Source organism: Protopterus annectens, chromosome 1.part2, assembly GCF_019279795.1.
Source record: "Protopterus annectens isolate FY-2018-M chromosome 1.part2, PAN1.0, whole genome shotgun sequence".
Taxonomy (NCBI): Eukaryota; Metazoa; Chordata; order Ceratodontiformes; family Protopteridae; genus Protopterus; species Protopterus annectens.
In genome coordinates, this window is record NC_056727.1 from 609,143,132 (window position 1) to 609,163,186 (window position 20,055).

A 20,055-nucleotide genomic window follows, 5' to 3' on the forward strand; every position below is an offset into this window, starting at 1 on the left:
TTTAGTATTTTTACTAAAATTATTATTATTATTATTTTTTGCTGACAGGGTATAACTTGTGTGTTGGGTGTGTGTTTGTGTACACCTGTCAGTTAGGAAAATGTCAAAAGAAGCAAAGGTCTCCGGATTCAAGAAGTGTGATGCGTGCTGTCAGAAAATGTCTCTGACAGACGCTCACACTTCTTGTGTCTATTGTCTGGGGCCTTTGCACCTGCAGGACTCCTGTGCTGTGTGCCATGGCTTCAGCCCCAGGGTCCTGCAGGAAAGAAAAAACAAGTTGATTCTCAGAGGCTTGTTGAAACCAGAGGATTCCCTGTCAGTTTCAACAGGGAAGCCCTCTAAGGCATCGAGGTCTTCGGCTCCGGCTTCTGAGCCGAGACCTCAGGTTGTTCAACCTTTGCCTTTATCGGCTCCGGCTGGGGCCGATAAGTCTCAGTCCACAGTTTCTGTGGCTTCCTCGGCTCCGGCCGGAGCCGAGGTTATCGAGGTACCCGTGTCGGCTCCGACAAGACCTTCGGAGCCGACAACTAGAAAGAGGTCTAGGTCACCTTCTCTTGGCTCCGTTCATTCGGCTCCAGGATCTCCCCTGCTGTCTGAACGGAGCCAAAGGTCTCATTCCTCTAGGTCATCGAGGCTGTCCGATCATGACCTTCAGAGAGTGGTGAGTCTACTACTTAAGTCCGAGGCACTAGCCCAGATGCTTCAGAGCCCGACTCATCAGTCGGTGCCTGCCCCGGTCCATCAACTCTTTCCTCCTTCGACTCTTTTGAGTTCGGAGCCGGGACGTGTCGGAACCGAGACTGTGATTACTTCGGAGCCGAGACAATTGTCTTCGGCTCCGTCGTCGGCTCCGTTTTCTTCTTTGGAGGAATCTCGGCGCCGGACTTCCCTCGTCGGCTCCGAGGGGGTGAGTGGCATCGGACCCTTGTCCGACCCCCCTCTCCCTCTCGGTGCTTCGGCGCTGGTGAGTTCGGCTCCGACATCGACCTCGGAGCCATCACTGTCGGTGCCGAGGGGGGTTCTTAGCTCCTCGGAGCGGGGACCTCTGGCTCTGCCTGACAGGGGTGCATTCGAGGTCATGCGGAGTGTGTTAGAGCCTGGCTCTACTCCACAGTCGGCTCCGTCAGCCCCTCCCTCTATGCTGCCTCAGGGTAAGTCGACTCACTCCCTCATCCCGGACCGCAGAGAGCCAGCTCCTCAGGAGCCCCTGTGGGATTTCATCCTCTTCCGAGGCCTCTCCTGATTTGGCAGAAGAGCCCCTCGGAAGAGGAAGTGCAAGAGGAAGCACATTGACTCACCTGAGTCTATCACGCCGGACACAGATCTGGATGATTCTGAGGGTTCCCCGTTCCCCTTCTGAAGATGTCTCATTTGCAGACATTCTGGAGATCCTGAAACAGAGGGGAAATTGGCCAGCCCTCAACCCTTCGGAGGACGAATCTGTGTATCTTGAGGCATTTGGCTCTCGTCCTTCCACCTCCTGGGTGTCCCCCTTGACCCCCTCATGCAGGTGGTTGCTAAGAAGGCATGGACGGCTCCTGATTCAGTGGACCCCACTCCCAGGAGACCCTCTAAATTCATCACAGCTCCATCAGACAAGCAATTTTTATCAAAAGGAGTTTCTGTGGATGCTATGGTGGTAGCTGCTGCCACAAAGAAGGAACTGGCTGATCCTTCAGTGCCTGTCCATCCACCTAACAAGGAATCTAGGTCAATGGATAGGTACGGGAAGCGGATGTTCTCCTCAGCGACATTTACCATGCGTTCGCTGAATTACCTGTGCCATTTCACTCGTCTTCAAAGGGACTTGATCAAAGAAGCGAGTGAAATGTTAAAGGATCCTACAGCTGCGGGTTTCCAAGATAAAATGAACACGCAGCTGGCTACCCTTAATTCTATATCTAACTCCTCCATGCGCCTCCTCTCTTATGCAGCCGATGGAGCGAGCAGAGCCGCAGGAACAGGTGTAGCCTTACGTAGGCACGCCTGGATGCGGCTATGCAATTTTGCGGACCCTTTCAAGACGTCTTTCACGAACTCCCCTTTTGATGGGTCATCTCTCTTTGGTCCTCAAGTGAAAGAAACCCTGACTAGGTGCGAGACTGATGGCAAGACCCTTTCTGCCGTCGGAGTCCGTTTTTCGACTCCTTCTAGGCCTTACCCCAAAGGCCAGAAGGGTGGGAAGATGTGGTTCCGTAAACAATCTCAAGGGACTTCGCCTGACGCACAGAGTCGTTTTTCCTACCAAAGGCAGAGGTGGGAATAACAATGGTAGACGTCGCCCTAGGGGCAGGGGGGGTCCGCAGAACCAGGGCAATCGGGAAGCCTTTCCTGACAAGCCTTTTCAGCATCCCTGAGGTGTTGCCCGACTGCCCATCTTCGGAGGCAGTCGGGGGAAGATTGTCACTGTACCCAGAAGCCTGGCTATCCCTGACTCAAGACAAATGGGTACAGTCCATCATTTCCAAGGCTATTCTATCCCCTTTCTTCGCTTTTCCAAATCAGTCAAAAATCCCTTCCAGATGTTCCACCGCTCAAAGGGATTTAGCAGCTTTGGAAGTTTCAAAACTGCTTGCAAAAAGAGCAATTCAGTCAGTGCCAGCAGACCAACAAGGATCCGGAATCTACTCAAGGTTCTTTTTAGTTCCAAAGAAAACAGGGACTGGAGACCGATTTTGGATCTCAGTGTCTTGAACAAATCAGTCAAGAAAACAAGATTTCGATGGTCACGCTGCAATCCATTCTTCCCTTTGGGCAAAGGAACTGGATGTGCTCTATAGACCTTCGGGATGCGTACTATCACATAAAATGAACAGACGCTCCAGAAGATTCCTCCGCTTCAGGCTGGGAACCAGTCATTTTCAGTTCAGGGCCCTGCCCTTTGGTCTCACCACTGCCCCCGGTGTTTACCAAATGCATGGCAGTGGTAGCTTCTCACCTGAGACGACAAGGATTCCAGGTGTTTCCATATTTGGACGACTGGCTTCTCACAGCTCCCACCAAGCATCTCCTTCTGATGGCCAGAGATTATACTTTTCGCTTGTCAAAAACTGGGTATTTCAATAAATTGCGAAAAGTCTGTTTTGTCGCCTTGTACTATTACCTACATAGGCGCAAATTTAGATACTATAAACATGTCTGCAAGGCTAACGAACCAAAGGATATCAGACATTCACAAATTGGTGTCACTTCTTCTCAACAACAACAGAGTCAAAGCCAGGTTAGTTCTAAAGGTGTTGGGAATCATGGCAGCGCCATACCTCTCCTTCCATTGGCCAGATACCACATGCGGATCCTTCAGTGGATGCTTTTTACCCAATGGTCATACCAGGAACTTCCAATGTCTCACACCATTATGATCACGCAAGCGTGCAAAAAGCATCTCATGTGGTGGATGTCTTCCCCCCAGCTCCTGTCGGGAAGATCATTTGTTCCACCTCCTCCGGTTGCTACTCTGACAACGGATGCCTCCCTGATCGGGTGGGGGGGCATTATCAGGGCAGGACAGTCCAGGGCACATGGCAACCAAACAAATGCCACTTGCACATAAATGTTCTGGAGATGAGAGCAGTGCTTTTAGCGTTGCAAGCCCTTCAAGACTCTCTTCCCTTGGGAACGATTGCAATCCAGACAGACAATATGTCTGTAGTGTGGTACATCAACAAACAAGGCGGAACCAGGTCATACCCCCTGTGTCGAGAAGCACTCAGACTGTGGCAATGGGCGATTTCTTCTCAGCGTTTTCTGATAGCAACGCACATCCCCGGGAAGTCCAATCACATTGCGGATAAGTTGAGCAGAGCTATACTCATGCCTCACGAGTGGTCCCTGAAAGACTCTGTAGTGAGAGAAATCTTTCTCAAGTGGGGTCAGCCTTGCTGCGATCTTTTTGCTACTCCCCAAAACAGCAAGTGCAGAGAATATTTCACTCTATTCCCTTTACCAGGCCAACCCAGCAGGGACGCTCTAGTCCAAGTTTGGCCCCGGGGACTTCTGTATGCATATTTCTTAGTTCAGGATGTAGGTCACCCTTTTTCTTCCTGTTGTTAGAGGTGGATTCTGTTTTTACAGTTATACTTTTACTGTTATAAGCTGGGGTTAGCTTACAAACGAGATCTGAGGTAACTCTCGCCTAGCATTGTGGGATATAAGGGGAGCCTCGAGCCGGTGGAACCAACTCTCGAGCTTTTAGAGTGGCCGAGTCGGAGCCGAGGTCGGCTCCGAACCCATCCAGCAAGAAGAAGGCGAGAAGAAGACAACTAACATGGAACGTTATGGTAAGAACATAACTTCTATCTTCTTCGTATGTCTCTTTTTCCAAAATAGTAGTCATCTTCTTAGCATAGTGAGCCTTATGCATAACAACAAGGCCACCTCCCTTATCCGGCTTCATAGCCCTAATGGGAAGTTTACAAAAGGATGTAAATAAGTCCCTTTCTTTAGTGGTAATATTGCTAGTCCACCTTTGTTTATTGAAGTTACAGACCACCTCTCTGATTTCATTTTCACACATTACTTCAAACAAACCAATGAAAGGATGTATAGGTGGGTTGTAAGTACTAGTGACTTTCAGTTCGTTATTGCTATAAGAAGAGTTACCAAATAAAACAGTAAGGTTTAATTTCCTAGTAAAAAGTTTCAAGTCCACCAAGAGGTCCGCAATATTGCACCTATCGGTAGGAATGAAAGTGAAACCCTTGGCCAAAAGGTCAACCAATTCCGGTTCTAAAGTAAATGAAGTGTAATTATAGATTGTGAAATCTTTTTCCTTATTTGTAACTAAAACTCATGGTTTCAGTTCCTGTTCACATAAAGTGAAAAAAAATTTGAGTGAAAACATGGGACAACAAGTGGTCCGTCCAAAAAATATATATAACTTTAACCCTAATACAAATTGTGAAAATACTGAACATGAATTAAATCAACATTCAAAAAACTACAAGGGGAGGGGGGGACGACAGCTGGACACCCAAAACACAGTGTCAACCTCAAAGGAGATACAATACTCGAAGTTATGTGAACAGGAACTGAAACCATGTGTTTTAGTTACAAATAAGGAAAAAGATTTCACAATCTATAATTACACTTCATTTACTTTAGAACCGGAATTGGTTGACCTTTTGGCCAAGGGTTTCACTTTCATTCCTACCGATAGGTGCAATATTGCGGACCTCTTGGTGGACTTGAAACTTTTTACTAGGAAATTAAACCTTACTGTTTTATTTGGTAACTCTTCTTATAGCAATAACGAACTGAAAGTCACTAGTACTTACAACCCACCTATACATCCTTTCATTGGTTTGTTTGAAGTAATGTGTGAAAATGAAATCAGAGAGGTGGTCTGTAACTTCAATAAACAAAGGTGGACTAACAATATTACCACTAAAGAAAGGGACTTATTTACATCCTTTTGTAAACTTCCCATTAGGGCTATGAAGCTGGATAAGGGAGGTGGCCTTGTTGTTATGCATAAGGCTCACTATGCTAAGAAGATGACTACTATTTTGGAAAAAGAGACATACGAAGAAGTTAGCATTAATGAGATGAATATTGCTTACAACAAGATTAAGATGTTCCTAAATGACTTGTTCATAGATGGACTAATTGACACTAAAATATTAAACTACCTAACCCTTCTTGCCCCAAGAACACCACAAATTTTTGGAATACCTAAGATCCATAAAGACATACAGGACCCCCCACTAAGATCCTTAGTGGACGGTAGACAGTCAATTACTTACCCATGTTCAAAATTGGCAGACACAATTTTGACCAAATACATACAAAAAGAGAACCAAATTTGTAAGGATTCTTGGTCTTTTTTAGAAGAAATGAATGGAATTAAATATGAGGAGGATTACAACTTTTTATCAATGGATGTCTGCAATTTATATTCCAGCATTCCTCATAACACTAGAGTGGAATGGGTAACCGAACACATGAGGTCTAAGGGAGCACCCGACAATGAAACCTTACTGGTTGAACAACTTTTAGACATCATTTTGCAAAACAACTATTTACAATTTGATGGTAAGGTATACTTACAAAAAATCGGAGTAGCTATGGGGACACCTACAGGGGCTAGTTTTGCTAACCTGGTCATGGCGTATTGGGAGACTAATTTTGCCTTTAACCATGAATACTTTAGAAAGGTAAAGGTTTACAAGAGATTTTTAGATGACATTTTTCTCCTATTCAAGGGTGACCAGAGAGAAGCAGAGAAAATTGTGGAATACCTCAACAACACAACCCCCTTTCTTAAATTTACACACAACTATCAAGAGTGTGGGATTAATTTTTTGGACATTGACCTGCGTAAAGATACAATGAATAGGAGGTATACTGCTAAGATCTATAGAAAGGCCACTTACTCAAACTCCTTTTTACATTTTTTTTTCTAGCGAACACCCACTATATCAGAAAAAATCCGTGGTTAAAGGCCAATTAGTGAGAGCAGCTAGGATGGTGACATCTGAGGAGGACTTTGAGCAGGAAATGGACCTTCTATTCCAAATGTTTACACGTAGGGGGTACCCTGGATACTTTTTGAAGGATATTTTTGAGGAGATTATAAGAAAAAGAACTACAGGGACTTATAGACCTATTCTTAATTGTCTCACATCATTTAACAACACCATGGGCAGTACAGTGGAATTACCTCCTGTAGACGGTGAACTTAATACATCCAATATTGGATGCACAAAAGAAAATTTAATAGGGGAAGGTAAGGTTAATTCAAGTAAATACCAGCTAGCATTTACTTTTACATACACACCTATAGCAAGTGACATACAAAGAGTGGTGAGTAAATGTTGGTACTACCTTTCTTTAAACAAGGAGATTTTTGACAAAATTGGGGAATATCCCTGTATTAGTTTCAGAAAAGGAAAAAATATTAAACAACTTTTGGAAAAAAGGAATTATGACTACAATAACAAAGGACCCGGAGGCACACGTAGGTGTGGTAGCTGTAACCAATGCAAGTACATAGTTACTGGGAACTATTTTAAAATCAGGAGTGAGACATTTTTCACTAGGGGTACATACAATTGTAACACTAAAAGTGTGGTCTACCTTGCAGAATGCCAATGTTGTCAAGCATTCTATGTGGGCAAAACCGACCGTAGGTTGCGCGACTGGATATATGAACACATATACGCCATTAGTAAAAAGAACACTAATAATGCACTAGCACAACATTGTGAACGAAGTGCAGGCCACTTCTTTAAATTCAGAATTATTTCACAGGTTGCAAGTACTTTAGGGAGCAAAAATGGAACTGATGTATGCTTAATAAAACTTTTGTTAGAAAAAAGTGAATTAAACTGGCAACTTAGGTTGAATGCGCACCAGGAACCTGGCTTAAATGACAGTTGCAGTATAGCTTGTATACTAAAAATTAAAAGTTTATATAGATAATGGGGCACATTTATATACATGTCTACTTTTGGAGCTTCCATTAATTACTCACTATGTGACAACAAAGGGACTGAACACTGAGAGTAGTTTTCCCATTCATATTAGTAAATAAAGTTGAGTGTATATATGTACACACAAGTTAAACTATTCTACTTGTTTAATTTTGCAGATTCCAATAAGACTGTTTTTTACAGTGGACGTTTTACACAACTTTGGGATTTTGCATTTCATACTATAATAGGTTTTGTAACCTGAACTTTGTCTTACAGGTACCACTAAACAAAGATAGAGAACGAATGTTGGGTACTATTGGTGGGAATACAACTTTGTATATTAATTTCCGATTCACATTAACATGGTCTAGTGCAACCTAAGGATACAGCCTTTAATATTTTGAGATACTGTTGTGAATTTTATGTACTATAACTTTAAATTTACTGAGTGCATTAAATAATTGCTAGCTCTGATAGGTTAATTAACCAAAAGGAGCTCTTTTTAAACTGTAACAAATCATTAAAAACTTGTCTGAGGAAGTTCAGTTACTGAAGTGAACGAAAAGCGCTTTACAAGTACTTTCTTCTGTTTGGTTTCATCTACTTGTTGGTTTCTACGTGAAAGAAGTTCTACAATTTAAAGAAGCACCTCTTCTGGACTAACTTTTGAAAAGCAATTTGCCTCTTTGAATTTGCTACCATGTGGCTGGTATGACTGTTTGACTCAATGTGGATGCTTTTTCAGTCACTCCATTGGAACTTTCATGGCAGTGTGCTGACAGTTTACACCTGGGACTGTGCTTCAACTTGGCACTACTCAAGGAAAAGGTACTGAACTATTTAAATACACCAGCTTTTTATATTGTTTGGCTTTTACATGTGTACAGCTGTTTTTAAGAAAAGGTTTTTTCGTGGCCAAGTGTGCTTTGACTTGATGGATTTATACACAGTGTGTAAACACACCAGCTAGTTTTATATAAGCTTTTTGAAAATACACTTGAAACGTTTGGTATTTATTCACTTGTACTACCAGTACAACAAGGAAGTACCAAGTTTTTAAGGTGGCTTACTGTGATGTAAAACCTTTTGGGTTACCTTGAGCAACCTTTTTATAACTAATAAAGACTGTTGTTTCATCCTACCACGGAGCCAGGTGTTTTTTGTTCATAGTTGGTGACGTTTATTGGTGGATTCCTTTATACCACTGACGACCTGACGTCAGGCAGCAAGTGACAGCAGCCGATGCAGAAAAACATTGATTCTGGTATTCGGGGCGGCTGAGCGCTACCACAGCAGGGATTACCCACAGGTGGTGACTGCAACAGTGAATCCACTCTAACAACTACATTTATGGTAAGTGTACACAACTGTACTTTCTTAAGCCCCCTCAAGGATTATCTATCCCTGCTTCTGTTCCCTGGTCTTCCACTTCTTCCTAACATCCTAGAGACTATGATTCCTCTGAGTGTAGTCATTGGCTTACTCTTCTCAGATCCATTCTCTTCCTACCCTGTTGTCTGAAGAATATAATTTACATTGTCCTGGCTCTCCTATAGAAGAATTGTCCTTTGAGGATATGGTTGTTAGTCTGATGGAGTACTAATTGCGAATGTTCCCTGGTTTCAGATGTTGAAAAAGATGCTATGAACTCTTGCATATAGATTCTTCTCTGCCTTCTGCTGCCATTCCAGTGCTGGATGCCTTTTTGGATAGTTTCGGTGCAGCTTCTCAGGCCCCTGATGCTCAACCTCCTACCGTAAGAAATCATATGGGTTCTATAAGTTCAAAGCTTTTGTATAAAAGCACTTCTTTTGATCCTACTGTTATTTCTGTCACTTCTGATACTGTCTTTCGGCTTTTCCCGGTTAGGGGTCACCACAGCGGAACTCCGGTCCGCTAATGATTGGCAGTAGAGTTTTACGTGCTGGCTTGCCGGGCCTAACACACAACCTTCAGCGAAGGAATGCCCATTCACGCATGTCGACACACAGGAGACGCTCTAATTGAGAATCAAACGTGTAACGTCTGTGAGGCGACAACGCTACTGCAGCACTAAACCATCGAAATTGCTGCCCTCTACTAAGCTTTTCCTTTTAATAACGACAGCTGTGCCATGGACAAGTATGGTAAAAAGAAAAAAAAAAGTATATACCTCTGCTACCTTAACTTTCAGGGCTATTAATTACCAGGCACAAATGATTAGGTATGTCTTAGATTATCTTACCCATCTTGAGGGCATTCTGACTATTATGCCTGATTCGGAGGGTAAGACTTCTGCCATTTCTCTTTTGAGCTCTGCTTCTCAAGTGTTTCATCATTCTTTTAAACGAGTGTATGATGCTGTTGATGCCTCCTTTAGGACAGCTGTATCTGGATCTGTAATGAGGAGGTATTCTTGGTTGTGCCTTCAGGCACTGCCCGATGTATCCAGGCCAAATTATTAGACTCCCCCTTAGATAAACAGAATCTCTTTGGCACTGCTGCTGATGATTTTAAGACCCTTTGGGATAATGGTAAAGTTATACAGTAATTAAAATATATCTTTGTCTATTCTCTTCCTGAGTTTCAGAGAAATTATCCTTCTAAGCCTTCCTTTGATGTTCTTCGTGTTTCACTGTTGCAGTCATTACATCTGGGTAATCTGCTGGCAGGTTGCCCTCAGTCAGCCTGAATATCAAAGTCTTGGGTCCTGCGTCGGTTGCTGTCTCCTCTTCCATGACGTCAGGTCATCGGGGGTATAAAACATGCAGCCGACGCGATTTTCTTCAGTCTTTCTTGCCGCGCGGTGCCCGAAGCAGAAGCAGTTCACAAGTGCCAGTCGGCCGACTCCTGAAATTTTCGCATTCGAGTTTCAGAACCGAAGTCTTCAATTAAAGCTAAGTACCCTGTTGGGGAAACTTTTTTTTTCTTGCTCCTTACTGATGTCAGTAAAGGTTAATAATTGCATTACTTGTGGGAAGCAAATACCTCATAAGGATTTTCATTTGTACTGTATTCCTTGCCTAGGCCCAGATCATAACGTGCCTTGCTGTCAGTTTTGTGCTAGATTTAGCGAACGCACTATTAACCATCGGTATATCTTTGCTTCAAAATATTTTGGAAACAGATTTAATTACCCTGAAATGTCGTCTGATAGCAATCCGACTACCAGAGTTTACAAAAAACACAAAGAAAAGGACAGAGACAGACCGTCGAGGTCCAAAACCGACGATGAAGCTTCTCCTAAGCCAGTCGCTGGTTCGCTGGTACTCCGTGAGGTGCTTTCGCAGCCCCTGATACCCGCTACTTTCGAGTCGCAGGCCTCTACCGAGACCCATGTGGAGTCTGGCATGCCGCGAGATTATCAGAGTATTGTACTTGCGGATGTCTCTCCCTCTGATGGGTCTGGAGCCACTATGCAGGCACCAGCTTCTAATGGTGTTTTCAGGCCTCAATATTTCTATATAAAACCGACGCCAGCTTCAAAAACACGTCGTGTTCTGCACTCTTGTGGGAGGAGAGGCTGGACTCTGTCCTTCTGAGCTGGGAATTTCTGGTTAAAGGCTTAATAGTGCCTGCATATTTGAACTGCTTCTTACTGAAATTGGTACACCTTGTTTGCTGTAGCATAGACTAGATCCAGGCCTGCTGAATCTAGCTTTGTTTGTATAACTTGAGCACTAATCCAGGCATTCTTTGAAGTATTCAGTTGTATTTATTACTGCTTGGTAGTAACTTGATTAAAGTGTAGCTATCATTTCTAAGTCTTTTGGATTAAGCACTTGGGCTTCAGACCAGTTGTTTTACATTAGGAAGGTTTGTGGCCTGCACTGTGGTGGCAGGACAGGTAGCTTACATCCTTCTAAGTTGTGCTGATTGAGGGCTCAGTGTCTGTTATTCTAAAAGTGTATTAGTTCTGGTTTAAGCACTTGGGCTTCAGGCCAGTTATTTTACATTAAGAAGGATCGCGGTCTGCACTCTTGTGGGAGGAGAGGCTGGACTCTGCCCTTCTGAGCTGGGAATTTCTGGTTAAAGGCTTATAGTACCTGCATATTCTAACTGTTTCTTACTGAAATTGGTACACCTTGTTTGCTGTAGCATAGACTAGATCCAGGCCTGCTGAATCTAGCTTTGTTTGTATGCTTGTTGTTTGTTTATTTCCATGAAACGCTAACTCCACCTAAAACTCGGCCTTTTAGCACTTCTGTGGATCCCTAGTGATATCTGCATTGCTTACTGTACTTATTTCCTTGTTTCACTTGAAAGAAAGTTACTGTTTGTCATTTTTGCATTTAAGTTACCTGTAACACATTGCATTTAAGTTACCTGGCACTTGCTCACTAAAGCAATTATATAAGTCAGCTCTAAAAAATTAAAAGCACTACACCCTCACAAACTCCCCTTGAGTACCTTGTTCCCCATTGGCCCTTTTTTCAATTATAAAGGAATTCCCAATACTATTCTAGCATGTCCAAAGGTCAGTTGTCAATCTCCTCTCCGGTCCAGCTGGTGAATCTGGGAATCTTGAGGCAATGCTACAACTGCCTCATATACACAGACAACCCTCTCCTCCTCCCAACAAATTCCAACACATGTGAGAGATGCAACCATATAGCCAAACTGGAGGCTAAGCTCTCTCAACTCAGTACTGGCGTAACCAGTCAGGAGGAGAAGGAAACCACACTCACTACAATTCCAGTCTCGCATAGACCTACCACAACAACAAACCAAACACATAAACACACAAAAACATACTTGGAGGCTCTAAATAAAAATCTGCCTAAGCAGCAGAGACCTCCAAAGCAGACACCCAAGCAACCGCTACCCCAAAACAAAACACGTGCAACACATAGCTCACAAAGCCAGTGTGCCGAACAGTCACAGCCCTTAAGGCTAAACAACACACCTGATACATTTGTAATAGGTGACTCTATTGTCAGGCACACTGACGTCCCGCTCACCAGGCTGAACAAGGAGAAGGTCACGGTGAGCTAACTGTCGGGAGCTAGGATCCGCCACATAACACAAGCACTCAGGTCACTCCAAGGCAAGTACAAATATGACTCTGTCATTGTCAATGCTGGTGTGAATGACCTGAGACGTACTTCCCTGGACTACATGATAAGAGACATAGAGGAGCTCTGTGAGCATGTAGCCCAGGCCGGTATGACCCTGACCTTGAGTAGCATCTTACCCTCACCAAGAATGATGCCACAATATGAAGACAAGATGATCAATTTCAACAATTGGCTTAAGTATTGGTGTCATTCAAAGGGGATCCAATGCCTGTCAGCCTGGGATGACATGCTTGACAAGCCACGATGCTTCGCTAGGGACAGCTTGCACCTGTCACCCCTGGGCTTTTGGATATTGGCAAAGGCTCTTGCTACCCCCATAGTGCCTTTTTTAGGCAAGGCTCAAAAGACAAACCCACCTCCATAGGTATCACAGGGGATAAGAAACTAAGAGTAATGCTACTCAACGCCAGAAGTCTAAACCTCAAGATGCACGCACTCGAAACTCTCCTTAGCATGGAGAACATCGATATCTGTGCAGTAACAGAAAACCTGGTTCAAGGCTCCCGAGAGCACCCCAGCACTACCAGGTTATACCTCATACCATGCTTTTCGGCCCCAAAACTTGGACCGAACCACAAAAGGAGGGGGAGTATCAATATTCGTCAAAGATACCCACACCTCCAGGTTGGTGGCACAGCACGAAGCATCAGAGACTATCCATGTGCAACTAACAGTGGGTAAAACTGCCTTCCAGTTTATAGCCTGCTACAGACCACCTTCCCAAACACAGGAACCCCACTCGGTTTTCCTGAGAATACTGGAAAATATGAAGGTCTCTCCAAACACCATTATATTGGGCGACTTCAACTACCCAAACATAGACTGGGAGCATTACTCTAGCTCCAACACCCTAGGCCAAAGGTTCCTAGAATTTATAAACTCAAATGCTATGGAACAACTTGTTACCACTCCCACAAGAGGGAAAAACATACTGGACCTGATCATCACCAACATGGGGACACTATGCTCCAGACCAGAAGTGTATCCCTCACTGGTAAGATCAGACCATAAAATAATCTCACTGGATATTCACATCCTGACCCCACCCCCTGCCCAGAAAACCACAGTAAAAACTTCTCTAAAGCAAATTTCACACGCCTCAAAACCAAGCCGGAATCCTTCAAAGCCCCCGGGCCTGTGGAAAATACGTCCCAGACCGCAGAATCCTTTATAAACGCATTCTATGAACACCTTCAGGAATGCATGGATCATGCAATCCCAAATAAAACCAAGACCCAATCCTCCAAAGGCAGACGTCCTGTCTGGTGGACCCCAGCCATAAACAAACTGTACAATAGAAGGAGGAAGCTACTACATGATAGAGCAAAATCCCAAAAAGGGAAGGCATCTCTGATCAGTATTAGCAAAAAACTACGGGGACTCATAAAATCGTCTAAGGCCAGCTTCGAGAGAAAGATTGCACAGGACACTAAGGATAATCACAAGGCTTTCTTTAGTTATGTTAGGAACCTGGGTGGGAATTCCCAGATATGCTCAGAATTAGTCCAAAATGACAAAAAATACACCAAGCCCACAGACATTGCCAACATCCTAGCTGACCGGTTCAGTGCAAACTCCCCCCCCCCCCACCAAAAGGGCAAATATCTATCCCAACAGAGTGCTGCCCCCCTGACATCTCAGATGCTCAGGTAAGAGCCGCCCTCTCCAAAGCAAAAAAACACAGCATCAATGGGACCAGATGGTGTCCTGGGCTGCGTCCTACATGAACTCCAAGAAGAGCTAAACCCAAACATAAAACTACTGTTCAATCTTAGCCTTACTACAGGATATGTACCCAAAGAGTGGCGTACAGCAACAGTGGTCCCTCTCCACAAAGGTGGTGCCTCAACGGATCCTGGAAACTATCGCCCCATAAGCCTGACTAGCTTGGTCTGCAAAGCTATGGAAAGGATCATCATGGACCTCATAAATAAAGATATTGGGGACCTACAGACACTGGATCCTGCCCAGTTTGGCTTTGTTAAGGGCAGATCCTGCCTCTTAAACCTGGTCGATTTCTTTGAAACAGTCACCAAGGCCATTGATGAGGGGAAGGTGATCCACACAGGCTACCTGGACCTCACAAAAGCCTTCGATACAATACCCCACTCTGGCATTATAGATAAAGCTAACCAGCTTAAATATAAACCCCTATGTCACTAGATGGGTTGCAAACTGGCTCAAGGACCGAACCCACATGGTTAGAATTGCTGGAGCCATGTCAGACTCCAAACCAGTTACAAGTGGCGTCCCACAAGGCTCAGTCCTGGGACCTCTCTTGTTCGGTATATATTTCTCGGCGGTACAGACCAACACAGAAGGACTGTGGCTGACCAAGTTCGCAGATGACTGCAAACTGGGCGCTATAATCAACTCTCCAGCCGACACAAGCATCCTCCAAAAGGGCCTCATAGAAACAGACAACTGGTGCCAGAGCCATGGCCTCAAGCTAAACGCCAAAAAGTGTATAGTCATCCCCTTTGGCAAAAACAAAGTGCCCACAAATTACCACATAGGTGGTAATCCATTAAGTACAGAAGAAGTCATTAGGGATCTGGGGACCCAAGTTGATAGCAATCTCTCATTTGACAACCACGTGGCCAAAGTGGTTAGAAAAACATTTTATATAGCCCACCTAATCATGAAGGGATTCACATCTAGATCAGGGGAGGTCATCGTGCCTCTTTACTCATCCCTCATCAGGCCCATAATTGAGTACAATGCCCCTTTAGGGATGTACCTTACCAGACACCTGCAGCAACTGGAAAGACCCCAAAAGTACCTCACCAAGAGGATCAAAGGGCTCAAAGAGATGCCATATGCTGCCTGGTTAAAGAAACTCCAGCTCTACTCAGTGGCATTCCGCCTGCTCAGAGGCGATCTGTGCCTGACGTATAAAGCCATGTCCAACCCGGAATTAATGGACATGCTGCACCTCAGAAAATCCAAATCCCATCGAGCTACGTGCTCGAGACTTGAACCTCAGCACTGAAATAAATAGGACATGCTGGAGGGACAGATTCATAACCCAGAGGCTCCCTTCGAATAAAATCCCAGTCCAGGTTAGGCAGAGTCCCACATTGACTCTCTTCAAGAGGAATCTTGATGAGTGGATGGGAGATCGTAGGTTTACCCCGGCTATCACTTCTGTGTCACTGTTAGACAGAGGCACAGTATACTAACCTCAAAAAAAGGCATAGCAAAATTAATTTAAAATGGGTGAAGAAAGCCAAGCACACTCTGGATAGGCTTATAAATGCCCTAGGGCAGATAGCCTAGTATGAGCCTATGAACCTATGAAAGACAAAAGTAACTTCTAAAGCTAAAGAAACGACACATGAGCCACATGCTCAGGCCTCTATGCCTAAAAAACAGATGATCAAAATGTCTGAAGACTTAATTACCTTGATCAGGGGTTCCCAACCCCCCCCCAACCCCCCCTGCATAAAGAGGCCTAGGCAAGACACTGATTATAAATCTTAAGATCAGGTTTCTATTTCTTCTGTTTCCTCTTCTGATCAGGAATTTTCTGTGCCACCCTAGAGGATTCAGATACAGAGGAATCCATCCCATCTGCATCTCCTCCAGAAGATTATTCTTTTGGGGAAACCTTGCCTACTTTAAGGGAACATTTTCATTGGGAGAGTCAGGATTTCTCTGAATCAAAAAAGAGGCTTATGGATTTCCTTCTTCCTCAGCATAGGCCTTTGGCTATACCTCCTGTATTAGATATTGTTGATGATGCGTTTTGGGAATCAAGTATGCCTCCAGATTCCCTACCTCCGGCTCCTAGTAAACCAGACAGATATTACAGGGTTCCTGACTCCCACAAATTTTTATTCAAAAATCCTGCTGCTGACCCTGAAACTATCTCACAAGGTCCCAAAGATGTAAAAGCCTCAACAGCTAAGAATCCCTACCCCCTCTGATAGAGATTCCTGGGCGCAGGATAGATGGGGAAAGAAGGTTTTATACGTCTGCAACCTTGACAATTAGGGCATACTGCCAGTTTCTTATGTATCAACAGCATGTTATGGGATTATTGAAACAGAAAATGATGATTTCTGAATGTGTGGAAAATAAAGAATTACAGGAATTATTGCATGCAGCAGAACAGGTTGGAAAGTATACTTTGCAATGTGGTTTTGATTCCTTGTAGGCCTGTTGCAGGGCCACAGTTACTGGATATGTGATTAGAAGGCATGCCTGGCTCAAAGAGCAAAATCTTGCCTGATCATGTTAAAGCTAAATTGTTGGATGCACCTTTACAGCATGATACTCTGTTTGGTAATAAGGCGGAAGAGGTTTTAAAGAAAATGGAAGACAAAGCTAAGTCTATGCAAACTGTAAAAGATTTCTTACAAGTGAAGCCACCAAGATTCAGTAGACACTGGCCTACAAAAAATTGGTCCTTTCCTGTGTCCGACAGAGCCTCAGGGTGCAAATCCAGGTGCTCAAAAGGCTCTAGATACCAATCACAGGGTTCTTACAGGTCAAAGCAATGGGGTGCCTCTACCTCCAAATCTGGAAGAAACAAAGCACAACCCTACAGTAAACAGTCTCAATGACTTCCCTCTGCCATCACCAAGCACTTATCTTTTGGCAGCCCCCTTAGGGGGACAATTAGCACTTCATGCTCAAAATTGTCAGTTAATAACCCAGGACAAGTGGGTATTAAACGTAGTATCCCAGGGATAAAGATTTAATTTCCATACCTTGCCAATTCCAAATGGTTGGCCAGATCTGCCACAAAATCAATGGGCAGAGGCACAGAAACAAGTTGCGGCCCTCATGGATATGGGGGCTATCCAACCAGTACCAGAACAGGAAAAAGGGCAAGGGATTTATTAAAGACTGTTCCTGGTACCCAGAAAAGATAATGCTGGTGCCCAATACTGAATTTATCGATTTTGAACACATTCTTGGACATCCCAAAATTCAAAATGCTGACTTTGCAACAGCTTCTGCCCATGCTGGGCAAGAATGCTTGGTTAGTGACTCTAGACTTAAAGGAGGCATACCTACATATCCCAATAAGGGAATCGTGCAGAAGATACCTCCACTTCAAGGCTGGTTTTATGTATTACCAGTTCTCTGCACTGCCCTTTGGCTTATTTACTGCGCCAATGGTCTTTGCAAAGTGCCTGGCACCAGTAATTGCATTTTGCAGACAAAAAAGCATACAAATCTATCCTTACTTGGACGACTGTGTCATTGAAGCAGAAAACAGGGACGTTCTTCTTCAACATCTGGCGTTTGTAAAATGGCTTCTAACATGTCTAGGGTACACAATAAATGAAAAGAAATCACAACTGGTACCCTCTCAAAGGATTACATTCCTGGGTGCAAGCTTGAATACAACTGCCCAGATGGCTTACCTTATGCCAGACGAGCAAAGGCAACTGACTATTTGCTTCAAACAGATGGCAACAAAAACCCAGTTATCTGCAAGACAAATTCTGCAGGCTTTGGGGTTCATGGCATCCTGCATTCTACTAATTCCATATGCAAGACTGCATATGAGGAAACTACAGTGGTATCTAAAAAGTTTATGGAGTCAACATTGTCACAGTCTGGAAACAATGATTGCTCTCATTCCCTGCCTACAACAGGAGTTTCTTTGGTGGGCAGGGACATGTCACCAGAACATGGGACGGTCTTTCACTCTACCCCCTGCCACCCATACCCTAACTACAGATGCATCAGACTATGTTTGGGGGGGCCCACCTGGCGGGAAGATGCATTCAGGGCATATGGAGCCCAAAACAAATGCATCTGCATATCAACCAGAAAGAGATGTTAGCTGTTCAGAATGCCTTGACAGCCTTCAAGGACTTACTTCATCCAGGACAACTACTGATAAAGATGGACAACACCACGCTTATGTGGTACATAAACAAGCAGGGGGGTACACATTCCTACCCCCTTTGCAGACTAGCCATGACATTGTGGGACACAGCCTTGACTTACCAAGTACATCTTCAAGCTCAATTCCTGCCAGGAAAACAAAACACTCTGGCAGACGACCTAAGCAGAAATCTTATGGACCCTCACGAGTGGAAACTGGACCCACAAGTCTTCAGCATGATAACAGAGAAATGGGGGAGTCCGGACATAGATCTATTTGCCTCTCCCCAAAATTAGCAACTGGACAAATTCTGCACAAGGACTTATCACAGACAAGCATGGAAAGTGGATGCCCTATCCTTCAGTTGGAAAAACCTATCTGTCTACGCCATTCCTCCTCTGCCTTTTCTTCCAAAGGTCTTACTAAAGGTCAGACAGGAAAAACTAAAAATGATCCTAATTGCCCCGTACTGGCTTCGCCAGCACTGGTACCCAATTCTAAGGAATATGTCTCAACTCCCTCCTTGGTACTTGCCTCAAATACCTCATCTGCTGTCTCAGCAGAGCAATCATATTCTGCACAATCAGCTCCAAACTCTGAACCTGGCAGCATGGCTGATCATGTAATTATTCAAACAACACCTCTCAGTAAATCTGTGTTGGATGCCATTTTGGAAGCCAGAAGGCCTAGTATTAGAAAATCTTATGCTGATAAATGGAAGACATTCTGTGCATGGAACCAAGCACAAGAGACGGACACAGCAAAGCCAAATATTCTTCAGATTTTACAATACTTGCTTGACAAGAGCCTATCTTTTTCATCAATAAAAATCCATGCCTCTGCCATCTCGGCTCATTACAATACAGAGCCTCCCATCTTTTCTCATCCTCTGCTAAAACAGTATCTTAGAGGGGCCAAAAATGTAAAGCCTCCCAGAAGATCACCAACTTTTTATTACATTTTACCTGGACAGGGTGTTCCTCAGGACCAATCCTTCCTTTATGCCTAAGGTGGTATCCAGTGTGGCTCTTAACCAAACTATTCACCTGCCAACTTTTCACACAAATCCGCAGAACAAGGTGGAGCAGATTCTGCATTCCTTGGACGTACACAGACAACTAAGATTCTAGTTAAACAGGACCAAATCTCTAAGAAAGTCTGAGCAGCTACTGGTGGCATTTGTTGCAGGATCAGAGGGGAAGGCTATTTCAAAGCAGACTGTTTCAAAGTGGATAAGCCACTGCATTTGTTTCTGCTATTTGCATCATGGTAAACCGGTGCCCAAGGGAATCGGGTCACATTCCACCAGGGCTGCATCTACCTCAGCAGCTTTTCTCAGAGTGGTGCCAACCAAAGACATTCTAGAAGCTGCTACTAGTAGCTCTGTTCATACTTTTACCAAGCATTATTATTTGCCTCTCTTCTCGAAGTCCAGGGCAGGCTTTGCCACTGCAGTTCTGCAGGGCCTTATAGTTGCTCCTAATGCTATTTAGTTCCAGCCTTCCATCCATAGCTTTGGGATTCTACCCAAATGTAATGACTGCAACAGTGAAACACGAAGAACATAGTACAGTTGTGTACACTTACCATAAATGTAGATGTTCGAGTGTATTCATTGTTGCAGTCCGGGTTACCCACCCGCCATCCCCCTTTTTTCTAGAGCTTCTCTTTCCTTCACTATATTCTACAGCCTTTGTTGTGCATTTGCTTTTAGATGATGGTAATGTTTATGTTACAA